A 19,714-nucleotide genomic window follows, 5' to 3' on the forward strand; every position below is an offset into this window, starting at 1 on the left:
TTACCCCCACCCAAAAGCCAACCAACGGACCACTGAATGCCGATAGCCAGAAAGGAGAACTTGGAGCGGTAAGCGGCTCTCAAGCAATGAACTCTAAGTAGCTCCTCTGTCACCTCCACTGAGTAAATCGGAAGTTAGATCTTGGTGTGGTAAAGGGTGATCAACTCCTAAACTACATGATGCTTCTTGTCTTTATTATTGGGAGGGCAAAGCGGGGCTCACTGCAAATTCATCCATCATTTTTGCTTTCAGTTTTCAGAAATTGTATGCACCATGTAAAGGACCTCACCCATTTTTCCTCGACTCCATCTAAGGACCTTGAACTCAATTACTGAGAAAGTAAACTGAGATATGACTGATGGTTACAACTTTGAAGTCCTCAGTCGCAGGGATCAGGGGATAGCCATGAGTACGGTAATTGCATGCATCATGTGACACATTTTTTCCTCCCCGCCCGATCTCATTTAAGTATTTTAGCCCATTAGGATATCAATATTTGGCACTCTGCACTTTAACTACTCGGGAATTGTTTTTTTAATCTCATTCCCTACTCAGGAGCTTTTAACAATAATGCAAAACATGGTTGCCTATTATTTCTGTAACTTTGGACTTGGAAAGCAGTTGTTATATAAATACTGTTTGAGCGCAAATTGTTATGGTTTTTATTAACTAAAACAATAAAATTGGAATTGCTTAATTTAACATGTTGCTTCTTTATTTGCACACACTTTATTAATCTGTCGATATTATTTCATTTTCTAAGCAGTTGCGGACCCCCTGAATAGGCTTTGTGGACCCCCAGGTGTCCCCGGACCACACGTCAATAACCACCAACAGAGACAATTAAATGTCCAGGCACAGTAAGTGGTTGTTTAGAGTGTCATAATGAAAGCAGAAAACAGCAATACTCCACCATAAAAGTTGCGTATAACCCATCCCCAAAGAACCCAGGCCATTTATAGGCTGCACCTCATTCAGGCAAGAGACCGGGGGAATGGGTGTATTGGTACTTATCAAGAGGGTGTCCTGGTAGGAGATCAGAAGGGGGTTGAACCTGGCCATGAACCACAGCAAATAAAACATTACTTTTTGCAAAGTAATTCTGTATAAAAGGTAGGAGTTTCTCTGCCTCTCTTTCAGTGCCTTTTTTACACCCTAGAACTATTTACCTTTCTTGTCTTTTGACCTATATGCGACCTTCCATAATTTTCTTTTTAAAAAGCCGTAATTCAGCATTCTGTATAAAACAAGAATGCCAGTAGGAAAACTTAAGAGACTTGAGCATTGAATGGCAATGCACACTGGACTGCCATCTCACCCTCTAGGCCATGTAGCGTCAGCAGAGAGGCCAACCACTAAATGGACGTGAAGTCTGAAATGAAATCTCAGTTTAGCAGAAAGCCAGGGATTTAAATAGCACTAATAAGAAGAACAACGACTTCCCTGAGCAGGCAGGTCTTACCAGAAAGATCAAGGACAGAAAGGAAAAGCTGTCTGAGCCTGACATCTGTGGCATGCAGGACAACTTGTTTTATGTAACCCGGCAGGCAACATGAGGCAAGCTGCACACTGCTGTGTGGAATTTATTTTTCTTTCTGTTCCTCATTCAGCAATCAGTGGGGCAATAAAACCTGGGGGTGAGGGGGGGAGGTAAGATGGGATGGGGGCATTACTCATTCCCTAACTGCCTTGCAGTTTCCTGATATTTTATTTGTTTGCAGCTTGCCACTCCTGCACCGCCCCTTGTGCTTTTGATACGATTAATGCAGCATACATGCCAACATTTTAGACTGGGACCAGGGAGATTTAAAATAAAAAATCGGGAGAATGAAAATTCCACATTGACTTCTATTGTAGAAAATGCAATTTCAGGCGAGAGACAGCTCAAATAAAGCCATTTTTTTCTTGAAACCGGGTCTATTGGCATGTATGATGCAGTGCCTCGAAGCAGTTCGGTTGCATGCATAGATGAAGCACTACTGAGCTCTAATGCCTGTTACAGTTTTTCTAGCGTACGGCACAACATTCAGATCCATTCATTTATCTGCCGTGTATTACCCGGGAAGGCTTTAAGAGGTAGGCATGCCTTGGCCAACCACAACATGGCGTAGCCACCTGCCGCATCTCCATAGGTGAGCTGTCAGAGGGCACGGGAAAGACATCACTCTGCCAAACTCAACATGGCGACCTTCTGTCCGCTTCCGGTTGCTTTGTTGTCATAGAGGAGCCTTCGGGTTGGCCAAACCCAAGATGGCGGCCTTGGTTGGCCCGTTTACCTGGCGCTGTCAGTTTGGCCAACCACGACGTGGCTGCCCCGTGGTCGCCGCAGCTGCCGAGCTGTCACTGGGAGACATCACTTCCGGCGGAGCCCAGAGACCGAGGCAGCGGCTAGGACCCGGAGGCACCGGCCAGAGAGCGGCCCGGGGGTGGAGACACCGGGGCTCCATCCGTCGCAGAAGGGAGAGGGGCCCCCGCCCGAGGGGGCGAAGAGGCCGGCAGGTGAGGGACAATGGCCAGGGTGGGGGTGGGAGCACCGTTCGGCTCCATAGGGGTGGAATGGATGGATGGAGACCGCCAGGTAAGACAACTGAGAGACAGTGGGGTGCGGGGGGCCTGCACCCCAGCCCTGAGATCATGATTGACTGGAGGAGGGGGAGGGGGACAGACCACAATACTCAGATACAGGGAATAAAGGGCCTGACAAAAGGGATTTGACAGATATGGTGAGGAATGATAAATGAGAGAGAGAAAGATGGAGAAAAAGAGGGGAAGAATGAGGATGGGGTACGAGAAAGTGAGGGGGCATTGGAGATGGATGAGAGGTGGGATAGGGTATAAGAGCGGAGGGAGAGAAGAATCGAATGAGAAGAAAGAGGGGAGACTAAGAAGACAGAAGAGAGTAGATTAGAGGAGAGAGAAAGATGCATGGGAGGAAGGAGAGACAAGAAGAAGAATGAGACGATGGCACGAGGGGATGAGAAGAGAGAGGAAGATTGAGGGCAAGGGGCGAGGAAACTAGAGGTGGCAAATGAGGAGATAATGGATACAGAAAGAGAAGACCTACGAGACAGAATGAGGGGTGGCAGATGAGAGCGGCACAATGAGAACAGGGAGATGAGGTTATTCATTTTAGGCAAGATAGAGGTGAAGAAGGAGAGAGGGCATACACGAGAGGAGATGAAGAATGAGCTGATTAGTAAGAAGAGGGATGCATGAGAGAAAGGGGAGAAGAGTTAAAATGTAAAGGAGAGCAGGTGAGGGGAGAGAAGATGAGAGTTAGAATAAGTAGCAGAAAAGATAAGAGGTGTGGAATTAAAGGGACAGAGAAGACGAGAAGCTTACAATGAGAGTGGTAGATAAGATGAGAGGTGTAAAATGAGAATGGTAGAAGATAAGGGGGGGCAGAGAAGAGAGGCGGAGAATGAGTTGCTGAATGAGAGGGACAGAGAAGATGCAAGGTGTAGAATGAGAAGGGCAGAGAAGTTGGGAGGCATAGAATTAAAGGGGCAGGATGAGAAGGACAGAGAGGTGTAGAATGACCGGAGCAGAGAAGATGAGGTGTAGAATGAGAGGAGCAGAGGAGATAAGGCGTAGAATGAGTGGGATAGAGAAGAGGAGAGGTGTGGAATGAGAGAGATAGAAGATGAGAGGTGTAGAATGAGAGGAGGAGATGAGAAGGGCAGAGAAGTTGGGAGGCATAGAATGAAAGGGGCAGGATGAGAAGGACAGAGAAGATGAGAGGTGTAGAATGAGGGGCAGGAGATGAGAGGCGTACAATGAAAGGGGCAGGATGAGAAGGACAGAGAAGATGAGAGGTGTAGAATGACAGGAGCAGAGAAGATGAGGCGTTGAATGAGAGGGGCTGAGAAGATGCAAGGCGTAGAATGAGAGGTGCAGAATGAGAGGGACAGAGAAAATGAGGCTTAGAATGAGAGGTGCAGAATGAGAGGGACAGAGAAGATGAGAGGCATTGAATGAGAGGGGCAGAGAAGATGCAAGGCGTAGAATGAGAGGGATAGAGAAGATGAGAGGCATAGAATGAGATTGATAGAGAAGATGAGAGGCATAGAATGAGAGGGGCAGAGAAAATGGGGCGTAGAATGAGAGGCCAGAGAAGACGAGAGGCATAGAATGAGAGGTGCAGAGAAGATGAGAGGCATAGCATGAGAGGGACAGGAGAAAAGAGGCATAGAATGAGAGGGGCAGAGAAAATGGGGCGTAGAATGAGTGGTGTAGAATGAGAGGTGCAGAATGAGAGGGACAGAGAAGATTAGAGGCATAGAATGAGAGGGACCGAGAAGATGAAAGGCGTAGAATGAGAGGGGCAGATAAAATGGGGCATAGAATGAGAGGTGTAGAATGAGAGGTGCAGAATGAGAGGGACAGAGAAGATGAGAGGCGTAGAATGAGAGGTGCAGAATGAGAGGGACAGAGAAGATGAGAGGCGTAGAATGAGAGGTGCAGAATGAGAGGGACAGAGAAGATGAGAGGCGTAGAATGAGAGGGACAGAGAAGATGAGGCATAGCATAAGAGGGACAGAGAAGATGCAAGGCGTAGAATGAGAGGCGTAGAATGAGAGGGATAGAGATGACGAGAGGCGTAGAATGAGAGGAGCAGAAGAGGAGTCGTAAAATGAGAAGTGGAGAATGAGAGGGACAAAGAAGGTGAGAGGCGTCGAATGAGAGGCAGGAGATGAGAGGCGTGAATGAGACGTGCAAAATGAGAGGGGATAGAGAAGATGAGAGGTGTAGAAAGATAGAAATGACAATCCATAAATATTTGCATAGATTTCGTACTTTGTACATACTAAAAAACGCTAAGAAACAGGGCAGAATTCTGAATAAAATGTAGGCCCCCGTTCACACTCCTGCTCTGCGCTTACTTATTACTTCTGTGGACTATCTGCGGGGTAGTGCAGAGGGTTCGTGCACTTGCACAGAAAACCCTTCCTGTTCTTGAAAGGGAAAAATACCTTTGAACGTGGAGAGCGGCTCTGCTTGCACACTCGTGAAATATTCGCCACTCTGGAAAAACACAGATTCAGGCTTTTACTGGAGTAGTTTTACATGGATTGCCACCTGGGGCTATGCCATGAACAACAATATTTGACTACCTATAAATGAGTGAGTTTGTGGCTGTTACATGCTTTTTGCACATCAGTCCCTCCCCCTATTTATATAGCGTGCACTACCCCTGATGAGGAGTCAAAGCACTTTTCGGTGTTTTGCACGCAACTGCGGAACCGAAAAAGGAGTCGTGGTGAATTAGTATGGAGACATATGAGTTTAATTTGAGTGGTGGACATGCAAGTCTGTTAGTTGGATTGACAGGGATAGTGGAGAGCTGGAAGAGACTAGAAAGTGTTTGTTGGGAGATCATAGTAGTACGAGGAGGTTTGGGATGAGTAAAAGTGAGATATGATTTTGTTGGAAACCAGTGTTCCCATTAGGCTCACAGAAAAGGTCCTCCTCGAAAGGAGATCTTGAAGGAAGATGTTGGCAAAAATACTAGGAATAAAAACAAGGGAAGAGGGAGATTGAGTGATTCTGAGAACGGGAACGAATGAAGAAAGGTGCCGGTACACTGAGTGATCCATCATAACAAGAGAGATGGAACGAGGAAATGTGTGTGTATATATACATAAATATCACGTTACCATGCCATTTTCGAGCTTTTGTGTGTCTTGCCAAAGATTAGTTCTGCCAATCACCTTTTGCTCTCAGTTGGGTTTCTGAAACAAATTTGTGTTGTGCTATGTCGTGGTGTTTAGGCTGTTTGCAATATGTCATGTGCATCTGTGAGGCGGCTTCCTAGTAGGATAGTGGGTAGTGCATAGTTGGATGTTTTATGGGGAAAGGTGTGATGTTGGACTTACAGTTTGTTAGAGGTAATGTTTTTTCATGAGTTTGATTTTACAGTAATTGGATTCCTTTCTTTAGTTTTGCTGTTTTAGGGGGTGTTCTGTTTAGCCTCCCACATCCACATGGAAAGTGAGGGATCATGTGCCCGGATAGGAAATCCACACTAACCTGACTCCTCATGTCCTGTGACCCATCTTCCTACACAAAAGCTTTGAGCAGCAGTGAGCAGTGTCTTTGTTGTGTTGTGTTGCAGTACTCGGTGAAGCCAACCTTGGTTGGTGGGATCCAAAACGTGTGATCTTTGCCCAGCCTCTACAGTAGAGCTGATGCCCTATTTTTAGAGGTTGGCTACAGTGAGCGCTCCTCAGTTCTCACCTCCCAGAGTGCTATTTGATTGTTAGAAATGTGCAAAATGTGTTGCCACAATGTCTATGGTAGGAACCCAAGTGGAAATGTTGTCATGCAGTGACCCGGAGGTTGTCTACATACCTTGTATATTAAAGGAGAAAGAAGGGGGAAGAACTGCTCGAATTGTGGTCCTGGGACCTCTCTAACTTGTGCTTCCAATTTTGTATTTGTTTGACTCGGAATGCAGCACATAGTCATAGTATCTTCTCTCCGAGGTCATTTAAGTCCTGGTCATGTGTCCCTCAACATTACCCTCCTTGTCCTGGGGCCTGCCGCCTTCCTTTGTCTGGGGTCTGCTGCCTTCCTTTGCTTGGGGTCTGCTGCCTTCCTAGGGTCTGCTGCCCTCCTTGGCCTGGGTTATGGCACCCTAATTGGCACAGGTTCTGCTGACCTCCACAGCCTCTGGTGGGCGGCCCTCCCAAGCCTCTTCCCTGGTAAGCTCCCTGGGCAATCTGCCCAGGGAGCTTACCTTCTAAAGGGTCTTCTGATACAGTGAACAGGACTGTCAGAAGTCTGCCTCTCTCACTCTCTTGTCTCCTTCTCTATCTTAACATAACTTTCTGTCTACCTCTGACTCTGTTGTACTCTATTCTTTAACTACAAAAGAGTGACTATTGGCGCAAATAAACACAGAATGTAGAACAAAAACAAGGGCTGGGTGTGATGGGGAAAAACCTGTGTGATAGTGCAAAAAAGAAGGTGAGCAGTGTGGGGATTAAAAGATGGCGAGCTGCACCCTGTACCAATTTTAATAGACACACATACTCCCCAGGTTAGGGTACGCCTTAGCGTGCGTATACCGCCGGGGATTTTTCTTTAGTCCTGATGAAAGCTTTGCTAAATTAGCATATACAAGCAGAAACATGTCGACCATTTTTTCACGGTTAATTTAGGATACAGCTGACTCACTTTACAGGTTAGCACGTGTCCGCCCACTGATTTTTAATGATTGCTGGATGCCCTTCTATTAAAATTGGTACAGGATGCAGCTCGCCATCATTTAGTCCCCAAACTACTCCCCTTCTTTTTTGTACTATCACACAGTCCAAAAAAACCCAGCTCCGCTGTAATTCATGCGTCGCAGCACACCAGGGAGACACTTGATTTCCCTGGTGGGAACCCGATGATGAAACATGTCACCAACTAGTTTGGTGAGTGAGGGTTCTTTAAAAAACAGAGGTTTTTCCCCATCACACCCAGCCTTTGTTTTTGTTCCACATTCTGTGTTTATTTGCGCCAATAGTCACTCTTTTGTTGTTAAAGAATATTATTCTGGGGAAGAAGAGTGATTCCCTTTCCCTTACTCTCCCGTTGTTTGATACATCTGTTGTCCTCTACCCTTCACTGCCTTTCCTTTCTATTTACCTGTTTCTCTACCCCACCTATCTCTGGCTTTGTCTCTCACTCCCTGTATTACTCACCCCCTCTCACCATGCATTACTTTCTTGTCTAGATCTCTGTCTCCCTTGCCTCTCTCTACCTACCCCTTCTCTTTCTACCTTACCTTTCTCTACTCCATCCTTCTCTCTCTCTACATTTCTATTTTGGAGTACATGCTAATCTCCCTCTGCCTTCCCAAAAACGAATCCCCGGCCCTTCTCTTTACCTCACTTTTCTATCAACCCTCTACCTGACGAATTGTCACCTCTTCCTACCACCTGTAACTCGCATTCTATTGCAAGTCTCTCTCCCCTTACTTCACCTCACCTAACATACTTTATCTCTCCCTATCATCTGTACCTTACCTCTAGCAATACAGCTGTCAAAAATGAACACAGCTTGCCAAGAAGCCAAAAATCCACTAGTGTTTAATGCAAAGTAGCAAACAAAACAGCAAAAGATCAAAGACAACTGTCATTTCAGCTCACCAGGGCTGTTAGTCTACCTCACTCTAAAACGTGGTCGGTCTGTTCCTCTTTTCCTCCAGCTCTCTCTTCGCTGTCTACATCTGTGCATTTCTTTCCCGCTGTCTCATCTTTCTCTCTTTTCTCCTGTCTCTGACTCCTCTCTAGCTCTACCTCCTGTCTCTAAGTCTCCTCTTTTGCTGTGCCATTCTCCTCATCTAGCGGCCCTTCTCCTACCGTTTCTTTCACTCTGCTGAGCCGGATGTTGGCCCATTAGTTTACATTTAGAGATGAGAGAACAGATCTGTCAGAGGAATAGAATTTACGAAAAAGTATCCGGGTCCACTTGCCCGGGTGGTGAAACCCCTCAGAGCAATGCTGTGCGTTTCTCCGTTGCAGTGAGGATGCTCGTGGTGCAGGGAGGTGGATTTGTGTTCCGACCCCAATATCTGACATTTAAAGCTAATGTTTCAAGGTCTGTGTGCATCATGTGCTTATGTCTTATTTCAAAAGTATGCACTAGCTCACTAAACACCTACAAAGTAACCTTTTCTGCCTTTCCTGCACAAAGAGGATCAGGCTGCCTGAAACTGAAGCGCACATAAAAAGATACAATACAAAAAAACTCCAGATCAAGTGGCTTTACCAATGCTTGTCAAGATTTCTGTTGGTATTCTTGGTTGGTAGGCGCTGGAGCTTTCTCTAGTTCTTCTTGGTCTCCGTTTCTGAAAGTTTATGGTATAATTCAATATGTTTGGTACCCTGAGAGGTTCACATGGCAGAAAATGGTTAATAAATTACATTTTTGACAACAGAGAGCCCCCATAATATGTCTAGCCTGCATCCACAAACATTCTTACCATGGCGCTGGTCATCCTTAGAGCAGACCACTCATCCCTAACACTGCACCGCGGAGTGTGTGTGCTGACCACCACCCCTCCTGACCTTCTCATGATCTGTGAACTGTGACCTCTGCTCTGGTTACTTCCTGTTTCCAGTCCTGGCTTTATACATTCATTGTTAGTAGGTGAGGCGGTCCAGTCGGTTCAACGCACACAAACGGCACCCGGAAGGCACTTACTTGTTAAATGAAAAGCCCCTTCCTTCTGTTCTTTTCGCTGGTTGTGATGCATGCTTCAACAATGCAACCGCCCCCACCCGAAGCCACGCCCCCATGGGGCTGGCCTCTCCTCAATCTCTGCCCCGTCAGCCACATCCCGGGATGGTAATGGTTACCTCGTCATGGTTCTATCTACCTCCCCAACCCCACCGAGCCTGACCCATCCTCGTGGGGGGGGGGGGGGCTCCTTCTTTCCCTGCACCTGTTTTGCCTGTTTCCGGGAATGCCCAGAGCTAACAGCCCCCCTGTTTCCAATAGCGGGTGTCCACGTCACTGCTGTGGGAGAAGTGCATCCCCACCTCGGACGTGCTACGAATTCAAGATGTTGAAATATTAAAGGTGTTACACAAGACGGCAAAACGAGATACCTTCAAACTGCCTTTTGGTAAAAGCCACAATTAAATGGGGTGAATTGCCCACACTGGTGGTGGGCAGTAAAGATTAGTACTATGGCCTGTGGGCTCCTATGTCACTGGGGGATATGAGTCACACCCAGACAATGAAGAAATCCTGGTCCCTGCTCCCCCAAACATGTCTTGCTTTCCGTGTCTGTGCGAGTGCAGCAGGCACCGGATGCCCTCAGCAGGTAGGGGCAGGAGGCACTTTTCCCCAATCCCTTTCCTGTCTCCTTTCCACTCGCACCCAGAGGCAAACCCTGGAGACAGCTCCTGCCTCCCTATGGGAATCGGAGGTGGGGGAGGGGTGTGTGTAAAACCGGGTGCCCTCAGGAGGTATACGGCTGGATGCACCTTTGCGCCACTCCCTTTGCCGCCGCCTTTCCACACACACCGAGAGGCAGGCCCTGCAGACAGCTTCTGCCTCCCTGTGGGAGCCAAGGCGAGTCACAGAGTGCCCCCTTTCCCACTCCTTCACCAAGAGGTAGGTGCTGGAAACATCTCCTGACTTCTTGTGAGAATCAAGGCACGTAACCGGTGTGTAAGTGGAGCAGGAACCACGCACCGGGTGCCCTCAGCAGGTAGATGGCAAAATGCCCTTTGCCCCATTCTGTTTGCCGCCTCCTTTCCACACGCACCGAGATGTAGGTCCTGGAAACAGCTTCTGCCTCCCTGTGGGAGGCAAGGCGAGTCACAAGTGTGTGAGTGGAGCAGGAACCCCGCACCCAGTGCCTTCTGGAGGTAGATGCAAAAACAACAGTTGATGGACAGAATGCAGAACAATGTCATACATTCACCCCAGTACAGAGATCTGGGCCTAAATCCATCGTTTTTTTTGCACTCCACACCACCCCAGTTCAGACATGGCCATATGCAAATCAGTCTTTACCCTGTGCCTCATGGGTCATGGATGCTCCGTCCATCACCACCCCCTTTTGTACCGCTAGGAAGCTTGTTTCCGGTCCAGGGAAGGCATGGCTTGGCAGTTCGGGCTGGACTGTTCCCATGAGGTACAGGGTCAGACTGATTTGCATATGGCCATGTCTGAGCTGGGGTGGCAGAGTGGGCTAAAGAACGGTGATGGATTAAACCCAGATCTGTTGACTGGGTGTGAGTGTTTGGTTCAGATGCTCCGTCCATCACCACCCCCTTTTGTACCGCTTTGTTCGCCATAAGTTGGCAGGGTATGCTCGGACGTGAGTCCCTTGCTCACTTTGCCACTGGATTCAAGCAAGCCGGGCTGAAGACGGCTGGAATGCCAGAAACCGGTCCTGGGAAGCTTGTTTCCGGTCCAGGGAAGGCATGGCTTGGCAGTTCGGGCTGGACTGTTCCCATGAGGCACAGGGTCAGACTGATTTGCATACGGCCAGGTCTAAAATGGGGTGGCAGAGTGGGCTTAAGAATGGTGATGGATTAAACCCAGATCAGTTGACTGGGTGTGAATGTTTGATTGGTTCAGATGCTCCGTCCATCACCACCACCTTTTGTACCGCTTCTGGAGGTAGATGGCAGGATGCCCTTTGTCCCACTCCCTCTGCTGCCTCCTTTCCACACGCACCGAGATGTAGACCCTGGAGACGACTGTGGGTGCTAAGGCGAGTCACAGGTGTGTGAATGGAGCATTTCAGAGTGATGCACTCCGCACCGCCAGACTTCGCCGCGGTACGAGCCATATGGGATTGAATCGCTGTCTCCAGGACAGCTAAATCATTCATTACCATACCACTCATGTTGGAAACGAGAAGACACCAGCGCCGCCTCTCTTGATTTGTAAACAAAACCTCAGCGCAGCGGGCGTTACTTAAGCTGCATAAAAAACTACAAATTTCACACACCCGACGTGTGACCCGCCTTTCATCTCACAACCTAGCGCCACGAATAGAAAAGTGTTTTTCGTCAGCTACGGTTCACTGCTCTGCAGACTCAGACCCTTCCATTCATTTGATTGAAGCGCGCCCTGGAAAACTAAGATTTCCTATATGGTCCTGATGAGAATCGGACAAAGGGTCCGGTTCGAAACGCGTCAACCTTTTTGTTGTGGTATCCTATGTCAAAATGAAAATGTATTACTAATGGTTTGAACAAAAGTGTACCCTTAGCATTGGGAATGCGGGATAACATTGTAAATCGGCTCCATTCCTGAAAAACTTGTTTAACTCACAATTGAAATTACCCCAATTCTTTGACATAGGTCCCAATTGTTTTTTGTTTTATGTCTGTTTCTTTGGGAGTTTGAAGGCATAAATGTCTATGTGAGTGTGAGCTGAGTCAGGTTACGTCTCAGATGTTGAGTATGAAAGAGGTTGTTTGAATTTAGTGTATTTCATGGCAATTCCTGTGCACATCTGTTTTTCCAAGGATTGTAGGTGTCACACATATTTATTGAAATAATTTGTATTTTGTGTTCTTTGAAAATTTGAAAATAAATAAATTGTGATGGATTAAATCCAATTTCTGACTAAAAATTCATGTTTTTTTAGTCTTTTGCAATAGTTGTTTTTTTGCAGTAGGACTCACTATTGGCTTTTGGTTTTTCAAGTTTATAGACTCTACCTTACTGAGGTGAGTCAAGGCCCTTGTTTGGTTTTTCTGGCGGTAGATGGCAGGATGCCCTTTGCCGCCTCCTTTCCACACACACCGAGATGTAGGCCCCGGAGACGACTCCTGCCTCCTTGTGGGAGCCAAGGCCAGTCACAGGTGTGTGAGTGAGGGAAGCAGGAACCACGCACCCGGTGCCTTCTGGAGGTAGATGGCAGGATGCCCTTTGCCGCCTCCTTTCCACACGCACCGAGATGTAGGCCCTGGAGACGACTCCTGCCTCCTTGTGGGAGCCAAGGCCAGTCACAGGTGTGTGAGTGAGGGAAGCAGGAACCACGCACCCGGTGCCTTCTGGAGGTAGATGGCAGGATGCCCTTTGCCGCCTCCTTTCCACACGCACCGAGATGTAGGCCCTGGAGACGACTCCTGCCTCCTTGTGGGAGCCAAGGCCAGTCACAGGTGTGTGAGTGAGTGAAGCAGGAACCACGCACCCGGTGCCTTCTGGAGGTAGATGGCAGGATGCCCTTTGCCGCCTCCTTTCCACACGCACCGAGATGTAGGCCCTGGAGACGACTCCTGCCTCCTTGTGGGAGCCAAGGCCAGTCACAGGTGTGTGAGTGAGGGAAGCAGGAACCACGCACCCGGTGCCTTCTGGAGGTAGATGGCAGGATGCCCTTTGCCGCCTCCTTTCCACACGCACCGAGATGTAGGCCCTGGAGCCAGCTCCTGCCTCCCTGTGGGAACCGAGGCGAGTCACAGGTGTGTGTGCCAGGCCTGGGCGTGGCGCTTCTAGTTCCTTCCTGCTTCCACCGCCCCCAAGCCTGGTATATTTACCTGGGGAGGCGGAGGAGGGAGGGGAGGCCTGGAATGCGGTCGGGGCAGTCCGGGTTGGAGGGCTGCCTCCCTGGTGTGCTCACATCCAGCGGCGGAGGGCACGGCGCGTCCATGTGTGCAGAGCTGAGCTGGCAGCGGCGCGGGGACAGGTAGGTCTGGGGCCGGGGGCGAGAATTCTGCAAACTCAGTGGCATTTCTGTTCGGAATGACAGAGCCGCAGCCAGGCGCTTATGTTCCCAAGACCATTAAGGTGTGCGATGGTGGCACCCCCGGGCTTCTCTGCCCACCAGGCCCCATTCTTAAAGCCAGCCCCCAGAACGGCTGACGCGTACAAGGCAGGTTCGGCTGGGGGTGAACCTCCGTGCCAGCGTGACAGGTCTCAGGAGCGCACCCAGAGTTTGTGAAGATGAAGTGACAGATGTCGGGGTTCAGACGGCTGCCCCAGGCCGTGTAGATGTCCGGGGTGGCGGGGAGACTATGGTTGGATCTCACCCTAGTGTCTGCTGACTCCTGGGGTGTTTCCGGCCTGTATCCGGTGCTGGGAGGTCCATGTAGCGAGGGTACCGGCTGCCGTGTGTCTCCTGAAGAGCTCTGGGTGACGTCTCTTAAACGTGTTGTTTGTCGCTTGTGGTTGTGGATCAGACAGTCCCTGCTTGCAGCACAGAGCTCTCAGACTGGCTTCACCACGGTTGTCTACCTGTGCACCTGTGATGTACGCACGAGTGGGAAGGGCGCACGCTCCATCTGTGAGGGCAGTCTTAGCACAGTGCTTCCGTGGGGTTAGAAACAGCTCTCTTTCATTCAAGCTCCAGAACAGCTCTTTCATTCGAGCTCCAGAACAGCTTTCATTCGAGCTCCAGAACCGCTTTTATTTGAGCTCCAGAACAGCTCTTTCATTTGAGCTCCAGAACAGCTCTTTCATTTGAGCTCCAGAACAGCTCTTTCATTTGAGCTCCAGAACAGCTCTTTCATTTGAGCTCCAGAACAGCTTTCATTCGAGTTCCAGAACATCTTTCATTCAAGCTCCAGAACAGCTTTCATTTGAGCTCCAGAACAGCTCTTTCATTTGAGCTGCAGAACAGCTCTTTCATTTGAGCTCCAGAACAGCTCTTTCATTTGAGCTCAGAGAACAGCTCTTTCATTTGAGCTCCAGAACAGCTCTTTCATTTGAGCTCAGAGAACAGCTCTTTCATTTGAGCTCAAAGAACAGCTCTTTCATTTGAGCTCCAGAACAGCTCTCTCATTTGAGCTCCAGAATAGCTTTCATTCGAGCTCCAGAACAGCTCTTTCATTTGAGCTCAGAGAACAGCTCTTTCATTTGAGCTCAGAGAACAGCTCTTTCATTTGAGCTCAGAGAACAGCTCTTTCATTTGAGCTCAAAGAACAGCTCTTTCATTTGAGCTCCAGAACAGCTCTTTCATTTGAGCTCCAGAACAGCTCTCTCATTTGAGCTCCAGAATAGCTTTCATTCGAGCTCCAGAATAGCTTTCATTCCAGCTCCAGAACAGCTCTTTAATTCCAGCTCCAGAACAGCTTTCATTTGAGCTCCAGAACAGCTTTCATTTGAGCTCCAGAACAGCTTTCATTTGAGCTCCAGAACAGCTTTCATTTGAGCTCCAGAACAGCTTTTTCATTTGAGCTCCAGAACAGCTTTCATTCGAGCGCCAGAACAGCTTTCATTCGAGCCCCAGAACCGCTTTCATTTGAGCTCCAGAACAACTTTCATTCCAGCTCCAGAACAGCTCTTTTTTCCCCTCCATGCGAGCTCCAGTACAGCTCTCTTTTCTGCATGCAAGCACCAGAGCTCTAGTACAGCTCTCTTTTCTGCATGCAAGCACCAGAGCTCTAGTACAGCTCTCTTTTCTGCATGCAAGCACCAGAGCAGCTCTCTTTTCTCCATAATGTTGCTAACAAGGGTTTGTGTGGGTAGAAATACTTTCTTATTAGTAAAGCCAACCCCAAACACTATGTCACATATTTTAAATCCAGAGTGCGTGCTTCTCCAGACCGAGCGCTCTTAAAAGATGCTGCCTACCAGCATGGATGACGTGACTCCTGCATCCTGTAGTCCTCATTGGCTTTAGTACCATTAACTATACTCGGATTTACACACTATGATTCATTGCCTGTGTATAACAAGAGTGTGATGTAAAGTGCTCTGACACCATGCGCTGGCATGAGTAGCGCTATAAATACATGTGAGAGAGGGGCTCTAGAGAGATAGATGAAGGGCACTGTTGGAGGGTGTTAGTGAGGGAATCCATTGAGAAGACGACCGTGGGGGGGGGCGAGAGGGAGAGGTGCCAGAAAGATTATTGCATCGGATGCCAGCAGACCTAAAGCAAGCCCTGTGCTTCGCCACATCCTTACCATACCATGGCAGAATCTTGAGGAAGATGGTTCTATCCAATGTCCTCGATTCTGCTGGCTGGGTGGTTGGGAGGGCCACTCTGCGTTCCTTTGTGTAGAACCTGAACCAAGAAGCTTAAAACCTCGAGGGGTCCATCCAGACCATATTCATAATCAGACTTTTGAAGGAAGACCACGTCCACCTTCATGTTGTTCTCTGTCTGATACCTGGGCAGGTGGTCCAGATATCAATGAGCAGGGACATCACTGCCCTGCAAGAACTCTGCCTAGGGGGGACAAGTGCTTGGTAAAGACCTCTAATGGCACCTTATGCCATACAGCAGGAAGCAGAAGTAAACGGGTAGAATGTGAACTGTGAATCGCAGAATGCACTGCTGTCTGTCATATCAAAACAGGGGGACAGACAAGCTTCAGATCCAAAGTAACCATGAATTCCACTCGTTTGAATATTCTGCATTCAGTCCATCTTGAAATGAATTGTTTTGACCCCTTTAATTGCACTTTTCAGGTCCAGCACAGGTCTAATGCTCTGTGACACCTTCTTCACATATAAAATGATTATTTAAACACTGCTGTGTGCTACTGAAAGAATTGTTTTTATTATGAAACAGGAGCTTTTCACTTATTGTTTGTTTTTGAGGAGACAGTACGATGGATAAACCTTAAATCTAGAGCAGTGAAGGGTAATCCAATGCTACATCTTCCTGTATATATCATTCCCACCCTTGTGAAACGCTCATCCCCCTGGCTTTCAGAAAGTTTAATCTATAACTTCCCACTGGATAGGTAGTCTACGCCCTCTACCCCCCTGCAGTCCACAATGAGATTGCCCTCGTCCTGTGGAGGGAAAAGCTAACTCCTGGCCCGTGGAACTGATCTACAAACAACTTTCGTCTCGAACCGGAAGGTTGATGTAGAAACCCTTAGACTAGGTGCTTCAGGGAAGGCACAGCTATTTTAACCCTCTTACCCCTCTGTATTTGGGCTTTGAGCTTGTCATGCACTGGAAGAACCAAATCTGGAGACTGCACACTTTGGGTAAAGAGTACAGAATCCCAGCCCCTCTCCGGCTCCCTATCCATGAAGCTCAAATTCTATCTCTAATGGCCTTCCTCTGAGGGCGCAGATACCTAGTTGCTTGTTATTCAAGCAGGTTCTAGGTATGACCAGCTAGACCAGAGTGCCATGTTTAGTTACTGCGTGTCTTCTGTTCCACACTTTTCTACTTGTGTTTGCTGCTGACCGGGTTTTTTGTTGTGGTCTTTTCTGGCAGTTGTTGCAGGTTCTGATATCCTCCAGCTTCTTTTGAGTGAAGTTGGGGCACCCTGTGAGAAGTGATGGCTGGCTTTCCTTGGTTTAACCCCTAAGCGCTCAGAATGAATGGAGGATTTGCTCACAATATTTGACCTCCTGAGAACTCTTCCTCTCAGACATAAGTGTGGCTAACTTCTTCCCCTGTCTTTCCTGCCAGGTTGCTTAACATTTTTACTATTTTTAAATAGTTTTTAGTGGAAAGGAGGAGATGCTTCATGTTTTTTTTTATTAAAAAAGACAAGGCAGTGTGCCATTGTGATTGATGGGTTTGACTGGAAGAAGGAAGGGTGTGAGGCAGTAATGTCAGGTACGTGAGGCATTCTGAGTCACGTGTGCAGTGTTCCTTACGACCTAGTCACATGTTTATTAGTTTATACAAAAGGGTGCCCTGAGATGGAATATTTCTATAATGGTGTTTGTAGTCTGAGCTGCATGACTCTAGCTGGAGGCGAAGGCAGGTTAACGGGCGGACTATAATGATACAGACTCCATGGCTGGCCTCTGTCACAGATTTTCTTGGTGCGGAGGGCTCTGCTGCCCTTTTTTACTGCACCCGTGTTTGCCCTCCTGGTTGGCTTCGGTGTCCTCCCCCTGTGTGCCTGTTATTTCTAAACTCCGTGTGTTTTTAGGTCTCGTGGCGATTACCTCGCAAAAGCGCGGTCTCGCCAGAGACCTATAGTCACCGGCTCAGCTTCCCAGGAGACAAGAGATGACCACGCGCATAAATGGGATCGGAGCGGGCCGCGCGTGCGTTTGCACATCTCCTGTCTCCTGGAAAGCTCTAACACACACAGCCACACCTCCCCCTGCTGACGCATGCGCACACACACACGAGCGCACACAGAGAGACACAAACACGAGCGCACATACACCCACGCACACATAGACACCCCCCGCCACCACACACATACACACATACACACACACGCACACGCTCGCACCGAGACCCCCCTGCCGCCCCTCCTCCCCCTGCCGCCCCTCCTCCCCCTGCCGCCCCTCCTCCCCTTGCCGCCCCTCCTCCCCTTGCCGCCCCTCCTCCCCTTCAATTGATTTTACACAGCTAGTGTTCCGTGTTAGAAATGAAAGTGCAGGTACTCATCCGAACCCCACACTATCTGTTTGCTGTTGATTAGTTCTGTGCACTCCAACATTAAAAGTATTGTGGCCCGGCAGAGAAGTGAAAGCAGTGCCTCTTTACACAATTTTTTTAAAGTGCAGGTACTCAGCAACTGAGTACGCGACCATTTAAAGCTCTGCTTGTGATTTTGATACAAAATTCTTTGTAATCGCAGATACCACTTTTCTTCTTCCTGCACAGCGTCACTTAGTGTGTCACGCAAGAGGAAGCGAGTCGTCGTGGTTAGACACAACAGACATGTTACAGACATGTAGACTGAAAGACCGACAATTGGATGCGCGTGCACCAACTTACTGAGATGTTATTGACTGAGCCCCAACCTTATGCTTTGAGAAGGACCAAAGTGCCGAACTTCCCCCTGGTGGAGGCGCATGAAGTGTGCCCCGCAGCTGCTGAGTCAAGACGGGTCTGGGCCACACTTTGGGGTCACTGGCGTCTTGAACAGCGCAAGACCAGCAGCGTTTGTGGAACCCCCGATTGTGGCGAATGGCTGCTTTTCATGGGGTCTTTAAAGGAAAAGAACTGCGTCTGTGTGTGGAGTGTAGCAGCATTCGCGGACCTCTCTGAACTAGAGCACAATCAATAATACACAACACACACTTAAAAAGAGAAAATAGTAAAACCAAGCAGTACAAACCTACAACAAAACATTGAAATAACGATGCACAAAAACACAACAGCACACCAAAAACAACAATTAACCACCGCAACAGAAACACTGGATAATCAACATGCATAAACATTTGTCACACATTTCCACCTCTATTACACGTGGTACGGGGAGGGTGTACGAGTACCGCCTGTTACCACCAGGACATGCATGGAACGGCGCCAGTCTAAATGTTTCGTGATACAGCCACAACCCTCTTTGGTGCAAGAGGTAAAAGTGAAAGTAGCCAGGGAGGGCGTGTGCAGGCGGAAGAGGTGACCTGGTTGTGCCCAGTACCTGCTAGTAAGCCCCCTCGGTGCCGCCTCTGGCCCCTTAGATGCTAGCCTGGGCCCCTAGCGTCTTCCTCTCTCTCTGTCCCCCAGTAGCGCTGCGTACTTACACTTCAGTAGCAGCAGAGATAGTGCTCAAAAGCTGGAGAGACTGCGCCGAAACTCGTCGACAGCACCGGGTCTCCAGGGGCCGCCGCTGCCTTCTCTGTGGTTGTTGATGTCTAGGGGGAGGCCCTCTCAGCCTCCTGCTTTTTAAAGCAGCCGCGACCCTTCCCCGGCACCACCTGCTGCGCATCGTCTAATGATGGAGCCCTGGTGCTTCCTGCCAGAGCCAGAGGCCCTGGTGTGTTGACACACTCGGCCCCAGGCCCTGTGCGTGGTGAGAGGATGTGGCCAATCGGCTTAAGCTGCCGACTCTGGTGCTGAAACCAGGGTTCGAGCCTCGAGGTCGTGTCCACATCCTGTGATTCTAGGCAAATCACTTAATCTCCCCGTGCCTGAATGTGTAATGTAAATACAGGGTCGAGTTCGCGCTATATAAATTTGGAATCCATGACGATGATGACATTCAGAAATTGAGGCAGATTGTTCTGTTGGTGTTACAGATCAAAGACCGTTACAGTTAAAAAAAAATACAGTGTTTCCAGCAAGCACAACACTTTCCTGCGAGCGAAAATCATGCAATGAAGACTAGGGAAACGTATAAATATCAGAAAATACAGCCATTTGAGGAACAAGAAACTCCAATAACTTCTTGAAACTGCTGCGGAGCACCAGACATGGAAGGACACTAGTGGCAAAACACGCACCAGCACCCGTAGTCTAAAGATAATACCTCTGCCTCAAGTGAAGTACTCTGGTACCGAAGGATGACTAGCAAACAATATTATTCACAACGTTGCTTACTATTCAGCAACATTTGACAGTTTGCAAATCATCTTTATACACCAAT

General features: G+C 48.5%; 1 protein-coding gene across 13 annotated transcripts in view; it reads left to right on the forward strand.

Moving 5' to 3' along the window:
* Positions 1–2,215: 2,215 nt before the first annotated feature.
* Positions 2,216–19,714, forward strand: part of ARFIP2 (ARF interacting protein 2) — a 274,219-nt gene continuing 256,720 nt past the window's right edge. For 4 of the 13 annotated variants that reach the window (XM_086933694.1, XM_086933704.1, XM_086933696.1 and 1 more), the window contains exon 1: positions 2,370–2,499. The gene's annotated coding sequence lies outside the window, so the exon portion shown is untranslated. Of the gene's footprint in view, positions 2,500–12,956; positions 13,151–19,714 lie in introns of those variants that run through there. The other 9 variants (XM_086933698.1, XM_086933702.1, XM_086933705.1 and 6 more) reach the window with 9 other exon arrangements.

The sequence above is a fragment of the Lissotriton vulgaris genome, chromosome 8, assembly GCF_964263255.1.
Source record: "Lissotriton vulgaris chromosome 8, aLisVul1.2, whole genome shotgun sequence".
Lineage (NCBI taxonomy): Eukaryota > Metazoa > Chordata > Amphibia > Caudata > Salamandridae > Lissotriton > Lissotriton vulgaris.